We start from the raw sequence: 15,592 nt of genomic DNA on the forward strand, positions 1-15,592 counted from the left end.
GCATCCCTGTATTTCTTATTTTTCTACCCTAAGAATATATTAATGAAGTGTTTTTTTTAAATATATTTTTATTGATTTCAGAGAGGAAGGGAAAGGGAGAGAGAGAAAGAAACATCAATGATGAAAGAGAATCATTGATCGGCTGCCTCCTGCACACCCCACACTGGATATCGAGCCCGCAACCCAGGCATGTGCCCTGACTGGGAATCGAACTGTGACCTCCTGGTTCATAGGTCGACGTTCAACCATTGAGCCACGCCAGCCAGGCCTAGTTGAGTTACTTTTGAAAATCTAAAAGGAAAATACGGCACCACTAGGCACCTTCCACGATTTCCAAAGCATGAAATTCAAGCTTTTCCGGTAAAGGAATTCAAGTTCCTAACTTTAAGTCACAGATAACTGGCTTGGGTAGCACTTACATTCACTCAGTCCCAGTGCCCACATGCCTTTCAGTCTGTCCTGCAAAGTCCCCAGCAACACCTTCACGGCTGTGTGAGAACTAGTAGGGCCCAGGGCTCCGAGGTACGCACACCGGTTTCCTAGGCGATTCCCTTCTTCCCTGACTTTACTTCTCCGGTACAGACCTCTCCCTGGAGCTCGACTCCCACACAACCCAGCCACTGGCTCAGGACCCACTCCTGGGCATTTGAGAGACCTCCCAGAGCCACTGCCCAACATTCACCTTCTGTTCCCCCACCCATCCACTCATGGGCTCCTCCCCTAATCTTTGTCCTTCAGTAAACAGCTCCATCATCTGCACAGCTGCCCAGGACTCTGCCCTGGCATCACCCCTGACTCCTCTCCTTCCCTCATACCCCGCATGCCATCAGCTCCACCTTGAAACAGGGCCAGAGTGTGGCCACCTCACACTACCTCTGTTCAGCTACCTGGTTCAAGCCACCACATTCAAAACTTGCCAAGAGCTGTCTGTCATACTTACCTACCCTTCCCTCTCTAACCTACTAGATCCCATGCTATCTGGCCCCAGCTTCCAACTTCAGTCTCAGCTCCTTCCAATTCTGGCTCCTGACTCCTCCAGCTACTGTGACCTTCCTGTGGGTCACCAAATGCACCAGGCTTAGCCCCAACTTTGCATTGGCTACCCCTGTGCCAGGAACACCCTTCCCTGAACGTCTGCAGGCTGTGCTGCCTTACATCACCAGACATCTGCTTACACATCACCTTCTTCTGAAGAAAGCCTCCCCTAATCCATCCCCATTCCTCCGACACTCAGCCTAACTCTGCTTCATCTTCTTAATAACACTTAGCCCCACAGGCGAACTTACATACCCTTTCCACTCACCAGAATGCAAGCTCCTGAAAAACCAAGTCCTTGTTCAACTTGTATCCTTAGGATTGATGTATAACAGGCATACAATAAACATGTCTGGAATGAATGAGTCGAGAAATGTGCTAGGCTCTGGAGCAAACACCCAGTGTGACAGAACAGACTTCTGTTTTCAGCAGCAAGGAAAAGGAAGTATCTTAATGACTGTCCTGCTGCAAAATTTAAACAGCTGAACAAAATATATTTACATCACTGAGTTGGCATAAAATAAAGAGAGATAAAGACACTAAAAACACAAATCTAAAGAAGCAACCATAGAATAAAAGTAGATAAATCAGATTTCTTTCTAAAATAACAAGAAAGAAAATATAAAAGAAAAATTAATAGACTTGGAGAAAAAGTGAAATCCTAACTTACATCTAATGAAGTTACAGAAGAAGATAACATTAAGAATGGGGAAGAAGCAATATCTAAAGATAATTTTTCAGACTAAACCACAAATCAAGGAAGCCCAATGAATTCAAGCAAGATTTTAAAGAGAGAGATCAATACCACCACAATTAAAGCGAAACTGTAAAACCTCAAAGTTATAGAACAGATCACAAAAGCAGTCAGCAGAAAGATCACAAAGAATGGCAACTGAACTAAGAGCAAAAGTGAAAGCCAGGAGACAATGGAAAAATATATACCAGTGTTCGGCAAACTGCGGCTCGCAAGCCGCATTTTGCCGCTCTGTTGACTAATGAGTTTGCCGACCACTGATATATACTATATGCTGAGTAACAATGACTGCCAACTATGAATTCCATACCCAGCAAAACTAGTTTTTAAGAACAAAGAATTAGTCATTTTAAGACAGATAATATATATACCACACCAAAAAACCTTCACAGAAAAGGAAATTTTAAAGAATAGACTTTAGGAAAATGAAATAATCTGAGGTGGAAAGCTTGAAGCACAAGAAAGATGGTAAGTAAATATACTGGTGAATATATGGATAAATCTAAACAGCATTGACTGCATGAAACACAACATCGAATTTTCAGAATTAAACAATTCAGAAGAGAAATACTGGATTGGAAGGGGGTGTGGAGTTAAAAGGATTTAAATCCTTTCATTAGTGAAGGGAAAAGTAAAGACATTACATTTTGTTAAGTGCGTTAAAATATCAGGATAGCTACTAAAGGACTAGACAGAATTTAATTTCTAACCTTAGAAAAAACAAATGCAATGAAGGGGGTGAGGGGTAACAACAGGACTCAAAACAAAAGAAGGCAAAAAACACTTCTTATGTTACATAAATATCTAACCACTATGTTGTACACCTGAATCTAATATTATATTGTATGTCAACTGTAATGAAAAATAAGTAAGAATCTAAAAGAATTTTTGAACTCACCAGAAAAACTAGAGCAAATAGAAGGCACCAGAACAAGAAAAGGCTGCATCTATGCAATACCATTCCTGTTTATATTGTACTAGAGGTATTAGCCGATGCAATAAAGAAAATAGTAAAAGATGTAAGAATTAGAAAAGAAGAAAGAAAACATCATTATTTGTAGCTGATAGGGTTTTAGCAAACTTGACGGACACTGCTGGGATTTCAGAGCTACAGTGCTGGGGGCTCTGTGCAGTGGGTCTCATTTACCATGAGGGAAATACCATTGTAATCCGCATTTGACAGATAAAGAAACTGAGACTCAGGTGAAATATCTTGACCAGAGCCACCTGGCCAGTAAATGACTGCTTTTGAAATTAAATCTATCTGTCCCCAAAGCTTCACCACTATGCCTGCCACAGAGTGAGAGACAAATAATGAGGACACCACCTATACTCCCCCGGACGCAAGTGTGGCTGTGATTACAAGTGCAGTGGCGTACAAGGAGGAGATACTGACCTGAAGGGAGCCTGGGGCGAGATCTGAATCTTGCAGGGAATGGGTTTCTTCAGCATTTTGACTTCTCTAACAAAGACATCGTGGAGCAGATAAATAGGTTGGCAAAGCTTTCCCATGTCTTTCCCAATGCTAGCTGGAATCCATTTATTGACTACTTCTTTGAAATCATTTGTCTGCACCTCTCGGCTCATGATATCCATCATCTTCTTCTGGATTTGGTGGACCTGTTGATGCTGAGCAAAGAAGTCTTCCGAATCTGATGGTTGCTTTTTTCAGTATAACCAACACAGAGTAGATGAAGCAAATAACCACCAGCAGTCTTGACATCAATATGAGCTTCAGTCGTGGTCTGCCATTTTTTTACCATGGAGCACATTCTGTCATGAGTAAGATCCATGCCATGGAAATTAGGCAGTGTTTGCCCTGAACATCCTCAGTAATTGGCTTGAATTTTCTAAATGCAACTTCATAGTTCTGCAGATCAGCTAGACTCATTTCAAAAACACGACTCTTCTCCAGTTGGCGTGGCTCGGTGATTGAGCATTGAATCAGGAGGTCACAGTTCAATTCCAGGTGGAGGCATATGGCCGGGTTGCAACTCAATCCCCAGTTGGGGCTTGTAGGAGGCAGCCAATCAATGATTCTCTCTCATCATTGATATTTCTCTCCCCGCCCCCTTCCTCTCTGAAATCAATAAACATATATTTAAAAACACACACACAACATGACTCTTAAGCCTGGAAAGTGTAGCACAGTGGTTAGGCATGGACCCATGAACCAAGAGGTCACTGGTTCAATTCCTGGTCAGGGCCCATGCCCAGGTTGCGGGCTCGATCCCCAGTAGGGAGCGTACAGGAGGCAGCTGACTAATGTTTCTGTCTCTCTATCCTATCCCTCTCCCTTCCTCCCTCTAAAATCAATAAAACATTATTTTTAAAAAAACACAATCCTTGAGATCATCAGATGTGACTTTGGTTCCTTGAGTTCTGTGACTACTGTTTTTTCCACATTTCTTATACTGAACACGGAGGGTGTTTTCAGGTCATGTCACACCCATCTTCCTTAGAAAATGAATGCACTCCTTCCTTTTCGGCTCCCCTTTTGCTGCCTTCTGTAAGGCACTTGTTCTTTTTTGGGGGAGGAGGGGAAATACTCTTTTATCTTGGAAGCAAATCAAAAGGGGATTAGGAAATGAAGCACCTTAAGCAATGCTCTCTTGAGACTTCAAGACCCCAGAGTCTTCACAGGCATAACTTGGGCTGGAAAACATTTCCTTTCTCAGAGCCAGGAATGGCCAGCAAATAGTAGGGATTAGAGGATGGGAGGGTGGGGAGATTGGTGCTGAGGGTAAGGCACTGCCCGGCCGGTATGGCGCAAGCGGTTGAGCGTCGACCCAGGAACCAAGAGAAAAAGGCACTGGTTCCTGCCAACCGCCAGGCTGCTGCTCAGAGAGCCACAGGCCACAATGGGCCGTATTCTTTCTACCTCCTTGCCTCTGCACATATTGTTTCCTCCATCTCTCTTGTGTGACCGAAAACCTCCGTCTCCAAAACACACCGCCAGACTGGGATGTTTTCCCAGCCTCCCGCATTCTTCACGGCAGAAGGAGGTCCCTTATAACTCCAGATGACTCATCACCCCGCATCTACCCCACTGGACTGTGAGCTTCTCAGAGGCAAGAATTCAACAATCATGGATCTCAGGGCCGAGCACAGTGCCTGACGAGGACTGACAAAACCGAACTCTTTTTTTTTTTTTGTTTTAGAAAGTAAGTACCCATGTCTAAAAAAATGTTTACTGTACTTAAGAGGCAGTAAGACTCTTCCCATTCTCATTTCTTCTTTCTTTCATAATGTGCAGCAGCAGGTAGGAAGATCTCTCCAAGGCTGCTCCAAAGCCCACAGGAGCGAATGTTCTGGTAGACCTGGGGCTCTGCTGATGGGGGCCGGGCCACCTGGGAGCAGTGCTGGCACCAGGCCTGGTCACCTCTGTACCACTCATTCATGGTCTGGTTGGTGATGGCCAGGTAGAGAGCAAAGCACAGGAAGCCACCCAGGAGGAAGCGTGGTACAACAACAAACCCAGAATGAAGACCATCCTTGGGGAGGTCAGGAAAGGTACTGACAGAGACGGTGTCGATAACTTGGAAGCATCCAACATCATCAACAGCAAGTCTCCAGGTACCAGGCTGACAACACCACCACCTAGACTAGAAACAGCGCACACAGCGACCGCGGTGGCAGCTGAGGCATTCAACGTCAAGAGGTAGACGAGGAAGTACCTGGCATTCCAGGCCCCGCTGCAGCTGTTCACCCGAACACAGTGACGTAAGAACGGTGCCCCCCCTGCCAAAACCGGTTTGGCTCAGTGGATAGAGCGTCGGCCTGTGGACTGAAGGGTCCCGGGTTCGATTCCGGTCAAGGGCATGTACCTTGGTTGCGGGCACATCCCCAGTGGGAGGTGTGCAGGAGGCAGCTGATCGATGTTTCTCTCTCATCGATGTTTCTAGCTCTCTATCCCTCTCCCTTCCTCTCTGTAAAATATCAATAAAATATATTTAAAAAAAAAAAAAAAGAACGGTGCCCCCCCGCCCCCTTGGCCACACTGCACTGCAGGGCTTGGATTGCGCTGGTCTCCTCACATCACAAGTAGAGCACCTCCTGTTCTTTGAGAACAGCACTTCATGGAATTCGTAACCGTGAAGAAACCATCATTTGTTTGCTCTTGTTATGGGACCAGGGTCGGTTACACAACTTAGGGTGAAAAAAGCCAGGTTTACAAGCAGCAGCAGGTAGGGTAGAAGAAGGTAACACAAAGAGAAGTCCAGCCCTTGACAGTAGCCAAATGTTTCCCGTGTGTTCAGTATAAACCATTCCTTGCAAGATTGTGAGTGTCCCCGCCACGTCCTGCGTGGTTCAGGGTTCAGGTTCGGGGTTCGGGTTCTGGAGGAGGCCGCACACAAATGAAAGAGACTAGACAAGAAAATATAAATTTGGGAATTGGGGGCCAGGCGGGAGCCCAGCTCAAGAGGAAGGACTCCGCTTTGCTCTGGCCTTGCTATCCCTTTTATTCAGGTTTTGGGGTACACCCATAGCCCTTAGGCAGGCAACTCCAATAATAGCCAACCAGCAAGGATTTACATAAAACTTAAAGGTGGAAGTTGCTTCAGCTACCATTGTCTCCACTAAACAGTGGGTGCAGAGCTCTGACCTTTCAGAGCCAAGGTCTCCAGCCTTCCGGGTTCCTTGTCCACACCTCTCTGCTAGTGAGGACAATGGGCTGCTTCCAACACAAGATGAGGTGCAGGTTAATGAAGGCGTGGTTTCGTGTATGAAAGAGTAATGAAGCGATCTTAGCATGGCTCTCCGAAGGCATTCTGGAATTATCCAGGAAAATATCTGTGTCTTCCCTGATCGGGTCTTTCAGGTAATGGGTTTTCGAGCAGATGCAGATCATAACACCACCCTCAGCACCAAAGCCAGGTAGAACAAGAAGAGAACCAGATCCATCCTGGGGATTTTCTCCTGTTAAAATCATTTTCAGCAACAGCCCTGGCATTCCCCCTCCCTACAGTTATGGAGAATTCAAACAATGTCTCCTGTGCAGTGGCATGCGCCTGGCACCGCAGCTGACACCCAAAGCTGCAGCAATCCTGACGGCTCCAGGAGGCTGAATCTGGCTCCAGGAGCGACCAGCTGCGCCATGCTGGTGCCTCCACGGCATACCCTAGAACTCTTTATTTATTTTTTTTTAAATATATTTTATTGATATTTTACAGAGAGGAAGGGAGAGGGATAGAGAGCTAGAAACATCGATGAGAGAGAAACATCGATCAGCTGCCTCCTGCACACCTCCTACTGGGGATGTGCCCGCAACCAAGGTACGTGCCCTTGACCGGAATCGAACCTGGGACCTTTCAGTCCACAGGCCGACGCTCTATCCACTGAGCCAAACCGGTTTCGGCGAACTCTTTACTTTTAAGGAAAATCTCTCTCCAAAGCTCTTTTGCTTGAGGTAACTCATTATACACCTATGCCAAATGGTACTCACTTAGCTTAGAAATTAAACGAAAAGAATGAATGTGCCCATGCAGAAAGGAACAATGGATCCAGCCAGCCTGCATCCAGCCGGACTGCCCCTCCGGGCTGTGACCTAATGGAAATGAGCCCGGAGCTCGCTCAGGTGCCTGCATGTCCGTCCGTGAGAGCAGTCAGGTGGTGGGATGAGGACAGCTCATGTAAACCTCACACGATGACTTTTCAACAAGATGACAACTTCTACCATCCCAAATTCAAACTCTTCAACGTCAGCAGTTTACTGGATGCACCAAAGAATAAGTGAAATGCCTTACAGTTCAACATGAAATACGCTAAGATTTCTCCTCCCAAAGTGATCCTGCTGCTTGCCTGCATGGCCTCACGGTCTCATACGTAGCATTCTCAGAGGTGGTAAATCAACAAAGTCAGTAGGTATTTCGTCACTAGTTCACTGTGCCCTGTGCTATTTTTTTCTTTATGTGTCTTTTCTTCTTGGAAAAGAACCATAACGAGAGCAATTCATTGTTCCTAAATTGCCCTGTGCTTCATTTATTTTGCTAAACTAGCAGTAGCAATACGTGTCAGACTTGAGAATCAAAGAGAGAATTCCAAACTGGGAAGTGCAACATTTAGCCTGTCGACTACATCAACAACATCATGTCAAGTAAGCATTTTTCAGCAAAATCATTCTCCCCCGATCTCCCTCAAGGACCCTGCTGCAGAACAAATGCCTATGGGAAGCAAGACTGAATATGAAACGTAGTCTTCACGTTAACAAAAAGAAATTTTAAATCCTGTACTATTGTGGTGGCCTTTGGCAAACATTTCAAATTCAGAATACGTCCTGTTAGATTCTGTAAGTCAACCAGAAATAGAATATGCTTTGTGAGACCATATCAAGATTCATATCTTGTAATTCATCAATGACAGCGTCTAATGAGAAAAAAATTTAGGCCAGATTCCCAGGGCTAGAGGAAACGTTAAATAGACAGCTACTCTGTCATTTGGTATCAAGGCAGAACTGTGAGATGCAAATGCATTTAGACCAGCCTGGGGACACACGACTGCAGTGCCTTGAAAGGCAATCTCTACAGAAAGAGACCACTCAACTCACTCACTCATGCACTCATACCTCTTTACCCAGCTCTGGGGCCTAGGATCTACCTGGGGTACTGGGAGGCGTTTCTTCAACCTAGAGGAGGTTCTAAGGGCACCCCCACAGGCCTGGAGAGAAGGCCTGAGCAGAGTGGACGTGAGGAAGACCCGGATGACACCACCAGCACAAACTCCGGTCCAATAGCAACCCGTCCTGCAGCAAAGTCAGCACCACTTTCCCCCTCAGATCTTCAAATTTCACAGGCATACCAGAATATACACTAATGTGGGCCGAAGCGAGGGGCAAGGAGGAATATCAAATACTACTTACTGACCGGGACAATTCTATATTAATGACATATTTATATATACATATTTATGCATATATGTTAAGAAGGCCAATTATATATTAAGAAAAGGAAGTCAGTTAAAATATTCTATACTTAACATGTACTGAAAATATAGGGTGCCCCGCAAAAAAAGGTATACACACTTTAACAGCTATTAATTCATTTAATTTTCACTCCTGAAATCAGGTTTAACTGATTTGAAACAATGGGTGAAGCTAGACTAAAGCTGTGTACAAATAAAACTTATTCTGAAGTGCCACCAGACTTTTTTTTTAATGGGGATACATAAAAGGTAAAGTTTAAGGTACAAACCCAGCAACAATCAACGAACTGAGGGCACTCAAATGCCGAACGAAATGATTCTTGATGTTTGCGATTCCATTGTTTCATGGTACCAGCAGTGCCTGGACCAAAATGGTCGTAAGTTTGAAAACAGGCACTGACAGAAAACATCATTCATTTCTGTAGATTCTTTTAAGTTTTGAAAAAGAACTGTATGTGAATAACCACTGACTTTATAATCATTTAAAGTGTGTATATTTTTGGGGGACACCCTGTATATAAGAATGACTGGGGGACAAAGGTAACTAGATTATGGGAGCAGTGAACTTTCCCCATCCCTGAAGCGGGCTCCTCACCTTCCTCAGCCGATGGGTCCTCTGGTTCACCAAGTGAAAGTGGCTTCTCCCAGGATAATGGCAACACAGCCGACCAGAACACCGGGAGGAGGGCAGACACAGCTCCAACCTGCCGCATAAAAACAGTGCTCAGGTTTCCTCCTTCAGTCTCAGGTCTTATACACGAATAGGTGTAAAGTTATTGACCACAACTTCAAGTACAATTAAAATATTTAAGAAAATGCCTGTTTTCCTATAGTACATTTGTTTCAGAAATTCTTCAAGGCATGTATACTCTAGAAAATACAAATAAGTGCTTTTCCAGGAACCTCCCCGCCACCCCCCCCCCTCGCCACCCCAGGCATTTTAAGGTGACTGGACAGACAGAGGCAGCCACACTAAGGTCTAAGAACAGTCAACCCACTGTTCTCAGCACGCCTCTATTTGCATCTAATTCCCATACTTGAATTTCAGAAAGATTCAAATTTAATTTTTAGGAGAGACTATTTTTAACTGATTCTGGAAAGTGGTGGATAAATTCCGATTTTTATAAATTTAAATCATTTCCTCCTGTATTTCTATCATAATGCACTGTTTTATAGTCTGAAAACGTGGGTCGGTGTAGACTTAGGGTTAGCAAGACTTAGAGTTGTCAGTATTCCCTAACTGGGGCCGAAATGGTCCCAGAGTTCAGGGTTTTCCTTTCACATCCTGAGAAATCCTCTTTCAAAGAAGAATCGAATTCCTTTGTCTGTTTCTTTTATTAGTTGTGATTTTATTAAGTTTGGATTTCTCATCTAGCAGTTAATCATATAACGAGGTTCATTTATAACAATAACAGTTAAACCTAGTTTACTAGGGGAGAAGCAAGAAGAGGAAGAAATTTCAATGGTCTTTGTGGCTTGAGATAATTCAAGTACACCTATGCCACTTAAGAAAATTATTAAATAAAAGCTGAGTATCTGAAAATGAAACAAATAAAAATGGACTCATCAGAAGAAAAAGCCATTCTTAACCTAGTCCTATTAATCTTGAGATAATGTGAAGAAAGGCGATAAGGGAAAGGCCAATGACTCAGGTGTCAGGAAACTTGGGTTCTAGACTATCTCAGCTACCAAGCTGTGTGACCTTGGACAAGTCAACAAGGCATTTTGACTCTTGGTCTTAATTCTTTTGTTTGAAAAAAAAAAAAAAAAAAAAAAAAAAAAGGACTGAATATATCGACTCCGAGAGCCATCACAACTTTAAATATCATGTTCCCACCTCTTTAATTATGCCACCAAATAAATAATAGAAGTATGTAGCTGGGAAAACAGAACACTGCCAATGTATAAAACGGGGGGGGGGGGGGGGGGGAGGCTAATATTTACTACTGGCATAAATCTCAGACCTGCAAGACACGCTTTGGGTCGAAGTTATACTACTTCTTTGTTCTTTTCATCAATGCAGCGGTTAAAGTTCATCTAGAATTCCGTAAGATATTGAATTAAGTAAGAAAGGATTGAAGGAAATGCTCAGAATTACAAGAGTAAGGGCAAAACTGATGGGCATGATTAAGGTCTGAGAGAAATATTATATATGTGGGTGAGTTCTAGAAAACAGAAAATATGCCGTTCTAAGAGTACTAGATAGATACACATCGCTCTAGGGAATGACCTCGCAGGAAAATGTGCTTCTCTGCGTGGCACAGACTGTACCGCATGGCACTTTCTGGAGAACAGGAAGAGGAGACTGCCTTCCTAATGCTCACAGCACAGGTAACCCAGCAAACACATCCGTCAGCAAGGGGTCACCCACGTTATCAGGATTAGAGGAAACCCCTCCCACTGCAATGACAGTACCACATAAATACAGGGGAGGGGAAGGGAGCCATACTTTCTCAATTCTAGAATAAGACTTCCAAGATAAGAAACAAATACGTATGTAAGGCTGCTCAGTTACTGAAGCAATAAAATGTTTACACGTTGCTATCTAATAAAAACACAGTGTCTGGTGACAGCAGGGGGATGGGGACGAGGGCACGGGGTCCCGCTGAGAAAAGAAAGCGCTGGCCGAGGAGGAAGGCGGAGGGGACTGCAGCAACGCACGCTAATTCCGGCTGGGAGTCCAGTCGGGAGTAAACTGGCATAAAACAGCAATGACAGCCAACAGGAAAAGCATTTACCCATTTTCTCTCACAAGTTCCACTTACATGCCATCGATTAGATCAGGCTGTTAAGAGAGAAAATGGCAGCATGTAATGACCATAATGCTGAAAGCAAGGGGGTACCAGTTCCCTCAAGTAATTCATTTAGCTACCCAGTAAGAAAAAAACACAACTAGGAACAGGGAAGCTAGCCTAAAACATGCCAAAGTTTCCAATTTATCCCACCTATGTTGAAATGAAGCATGCACATATGTTCTAAAAGCAGAGTAAAAATTATAAAGCACAATCCTTCATTTGTTTAGGCCAAAATCTACACACCCAGAAAATCAAAGCATTCTGCATAAAACATTCCACACTGCGTAGTTAATATTGAACTGCCTAAACATTTCTTTAGAAGCTCTAAAACTAGGTGAGCTAAAAAGGCAAGATTTCTGTGAAAACAATCACTCAGGAAAAAAAACATAATGAAAGAACATTTACTTTCCAAAAGGTCTACTTTAAAGGAAATGTCCACCTTAAACTTAAACAGCACACTCACGTTTCTCTGTCAAATGCTGGCTTCCACTGACTAACTGCAGCTCAGCTTCGGTACCTGCCTCCTTGCAACCCTGCTGGTATGTCTGACCTCGCTCCCAGCGGAATCCCAGCCCATTTCATCATTTCCTGTTGGCTGCCGACTCCTTGCAGCTGAGATAAGGCCAGTCCCCTGCACTGCTGCATTCGTCCTACAGCACCAGCTTCTCACACTGCAGCCAGGGCCTTCTGGGACCATCACAAAAGAGCTTTCTTTTCAGAAAGTGACCAAATAGCAATACTGGTATTCCATGGACAGAGAGACACAAGGTCTGAGAACGAAAGTCATACTACCCCCCAAAATCAACTTGGAGCGTAAACATTAACTTATACCATAGGTCAGGGGTCCTCAAACGACGGCCCGCGGGCCACATGCGGCCCGCCGAGGACATTGATCCGGCCCGCCGGGGGCCGCTGCCTGTCCTGCTTAGCAGCCGACGCGTCCCGGGCCAGCAGTGCGCATAGGAATTTGTTCATAGTTGTTGTTTTTTTAAACTATAGTCCGGCCCTCCAACGGTCTGAGGGACAGTGAACTGGCCCCCTGTTTAAAAAGTTTGAGGACCCCTGCATAGGTGCTAGTCTCAGAATCTCTTCTTGTATTTGGGATTCTTCTACGGAGGAGAAAAAGACTTGCTCTGTATCCAAGGAGCCAGGTGGCACAGGAGTTAACGTGACAGGGACTTACTTGCATGAGATAATCTTACATTGTCCCTACTTCTCTCTGACTCCACACACCAAAGCAAAGCAGCTTGTTAGTGGGAAATGCAGGCTTACTGCTGCAGATAGGCAGGGGACCGACCCTGTCTCCCGGAGCATGACTGTCTCCCGAGAACAGGGGCACTCAAATACACAAACGTGATCACCTAGAAGTAAACACCAAACATAAAAACTCCTTACTTCCTAGAGTTTTACAAAGGATTGAAAGTAGAGGGGGAGCCCTAACCGGTTTGGCTCAGTGGATAGAGTGTTGGCCTGCGGACTCAAGGGTCCCAGGTTCGATTCCGGTCAAGGGCATGTACCTTGGTTGCGGGCACATACCCAGTAGGGGGTGTGCAGGAAGCAGCTGATTGATGTTTCTCCCTCATCGATGTTTCTAACTCTCTCTCCCTCTCCCTTCCTCTCTGTAAAAAAATCAATAAAATATTAAAAAAAAAAAAAAAGAAAGTAGAGGGGGAAAAAAATAAAATAATAATAATAATAATAATATAATTTTAGGCGAGGAAGAAGAGATCCTATATCTTCTCATTTTCAAATGTATGTGCCCAGAAGAATACTGTATACTGAGCGGTGCTTCCCTCTAGCTAAAGTAAAGAGGCGGCACAATCTATGCTGCTTGAAGCCAGGACAGGACAAAGTGGGAGGGCATAGGGTAGGAAGAGGTCAGAGGGGGCACTTTTAGAGCAGTGTCCTATCTCTTGAGCTATTACAGGTGTGCTGTGTTTGTAATAATGTATTGGTACTTATAATATGTGCACTTTTATGGATATACTAGAGGCCCGGTGCACGAAATTCATGCATGAAGGAGGTGTGTCCCTCAGCCCAAACTGCACCCTCTCCAATCTGGGATCGGGCCTAAACGGACAGTTGGACATCCCTCTCACAATCCAGGACTGCTGGCTCCCAACTGCTCACCTGCCTGCCTGCCTGGTTGCCCCTAACCACTTCTGCCTGCCAGCCTGCTCACCCCCTAACCACTCTCCTGCTGGCCTGGTCATCCCCAACTGCCCTCCTCTGCTGGCCAGGTCACCCCTAACTGCCCTCCCCTGCAGGCCTGGTTGCCCCTAACTGCCCTCCCCTGTTGGCCCGGTCACCCCTAACTGCCCTCCCCAGCCATCCTGGTCCCCCCCAACTGTCCTCCCCTGCAGGCCTGGTCCCTCCCCCCAACTGCCCTCCCTTGCAGGCCTGGTCCCTCCCCCCAACTGCCCTCCCCTGCAGGCCTGGTCCCCCCCCCCCCCCCTGCAGGCCTGGTCACCCCTAACTGCACTCCCCTGCAGGCCTGGTTGCCCCCAACTGCCCTCCCTTGCAGGCCTGGTCCCTCCCAACTGCCCTCCCCTGCTGGCCATCTTGTGGCAGCCATCTTATGTCCACATGGGGGCAGCCATCTTTGACCACATGGGGGCAGCCATCTTGTGTGTTGGAGTGACAGCCAACTTGCATATTACCTCTTTATTAGATAGGATATTATGCAACAATATAAAAATATATATAAACACTACTGAAGAGAGCAAATATTGAAACTAATCTGCAAAAACAGACAAGAAACAAATATTCCAAGGGCTCAATTTCTCCAAAGTGCCCTCCCAGAAGATATGTGTTCACCCCCACCCCATGGCAACCTGGGATGGTGGTGGCCAGAACAGGATCAGACCATTCCCTCCTTGCAGCGTGGGCCTAAGGAGAAGTCTGTGACCAAGAGAAAATATGTAATTGACAAAAGAATATATTACAAGAGGAAAGGGGAAATTATGCTAAGTGGATATACTTGCTACCCAAATTTACTCAAAAATTTAAAAAACAGCCATCTAGTCTGACCTTGTAACACTGAACAGAACAGTTACAAATCTTTCTATAATCTGTGTTTAGACAATTTTTAATGGAAAAACACCAATAAAGCAAAGACCATATCAATACAAGGCTTGAGCCCTGACCGGTTTGGCTCAGTGGATAGAGCGTTGGCCTGCGGACTGAGGGGTCCCGGGTTCGATTCTGGTCAGGGGCATGTACCTTGGTTGCGGGCACATCCCCAATGGGGCGTGTGCAGGAGGCAGCTGATCGATGTTTCTCTCTCATCGATGTTTCTAGCTCTCTACCCTCTCCCTTCCTCTCTGTAAAAAATAAATAAAATATATTTTTTTAAAAAAATACAAGGCTTGATTACTTGACATGTGAGACTATAGTAATTCACCTTCCCTCTCCCCACCAAAAAATAACAAAGAATTTGACCCGAGGCAGATTTCACTGTAGCTAAGTCAACGACTCCCTTACAGAGGGGCGCACAAAGGAGTACCAGGCCAGCCATACTCAGCCAGCAGCATCCTCTGGTCTGCAGAGGCCAGCACATCTTCCCAGGGGCTGCTGTGAACAGACGGGATCAGGAGCTGCGGGTCTAACTGCCCTAACAGTCATTTTGTCCAGTGACGGACACTAAGGCTGGAAAAGGCTGAGCTTCAGATCAAATAATGTTTCTAGAGACTACTTCAGTGTACTTGAGCACAGCACATGGGCAGTCTTTCTAAAACGAATGATCTAGTGGTTATATTTCAAAGTACTTAAACTAAATTTAAGCAGCACACAAAAAAATGATATTTTCTTCCACTAAGAAAAACAAGCACGTGAGTTCTGGCAACGCAAACTGGTTGTCTACCTTTCCTTTTATCAGCCAGCAAGGCAGAAAACGCTTCTTCGCCCCGAGTCTCACTTAGGGTGCTTGGTTATGGGGAGGGGACAATCACAGCCACCATGCAAGATAGATGTACTCATTCTGTTTGTCTAACACCCTCATTCTCACTTTTTTTTAATCCAACAAACACAGGCTGCTTATAAACATATACACAATGCTGCCTTTATTTAGGGTTAATCACGACCCATA

At 45.1% G+C, this 15,592-nt stretch overlaps 1 protein-coding gene and 2 pseudogenes across 8 annotated transcripts in view; all 3 read right to left on the minus strand.

The window, feature by feature from the left end:
- PACSIN2 (protein kinase C and casein kinase substrate in neurons 2) overlaps nucleotides 1-15,592 on the minus strand; it is a 116,342-nt gene that overhangs the window by 55,604 nt on the left and 45,146 nt on the right. For 2 of the 6 annotated variants that reach the window (XM_080662036.1, XM_080662033.1), the window contains exon 2: nucleotides 9,306-9,414. The exons of 2 other annotated variants lie outside the window; for them this stretch is intronic. The gene's annotated coding sequence lies outside the window, so the exon portion shown is untranslated. Of the gene's footprint in view, nucleotides 1-9,305; nucleotides 9,415-11,968; nucleotides 12,234-15,592 lie in introns of those variants that run through there. 2 more of the 6 variants (XM_080662037.1, XM_080662034.1) reach the window with 2 other exon arrangements.
- Nucleotides 3,149-4,688, minus strand: LOC308244343 (40S ribosomal protein S3a-like; annotated as a pseudogene). The gene is made up of 3 exons: nucleotides 4,603-4,688; nucleotides 4,135-4,203; nucleotides 3,149-3,695 (listed from the first exon to the last, which is right to left on the minus strand). The product of its transcript is annotated as a 40S ribosomal protein S3a-like (transcript).
- Nucleotides 5,017-6,697, minus strand: LOC308244344 (palmitoyltransferase ZDHHC4-like; annotated as a pseudogene). Its single transcript has 3 exons — nucleotides 6,478-6,697; nucleotides 5,796-6,065; nucleotides 5,017-5,530 (listed from the first exon to the last, which is right to left on the minus strand). The product of its transcript is annotated as a palmitoyltransferase ZDHHC4-like (transcript).

Source organism: Plecotus auritus, assembly GCF_963455305.1.
Source record: "Plecotus auritus genome assembly, chromosome: 3".
In the NCBI taxonomy this organism is placed as follows: Eukaryota; Metazoa; Chordata; class Mammalia; order Chiroptera; family Vespertilionidae; genus Plecotus; species Plecotus auritus.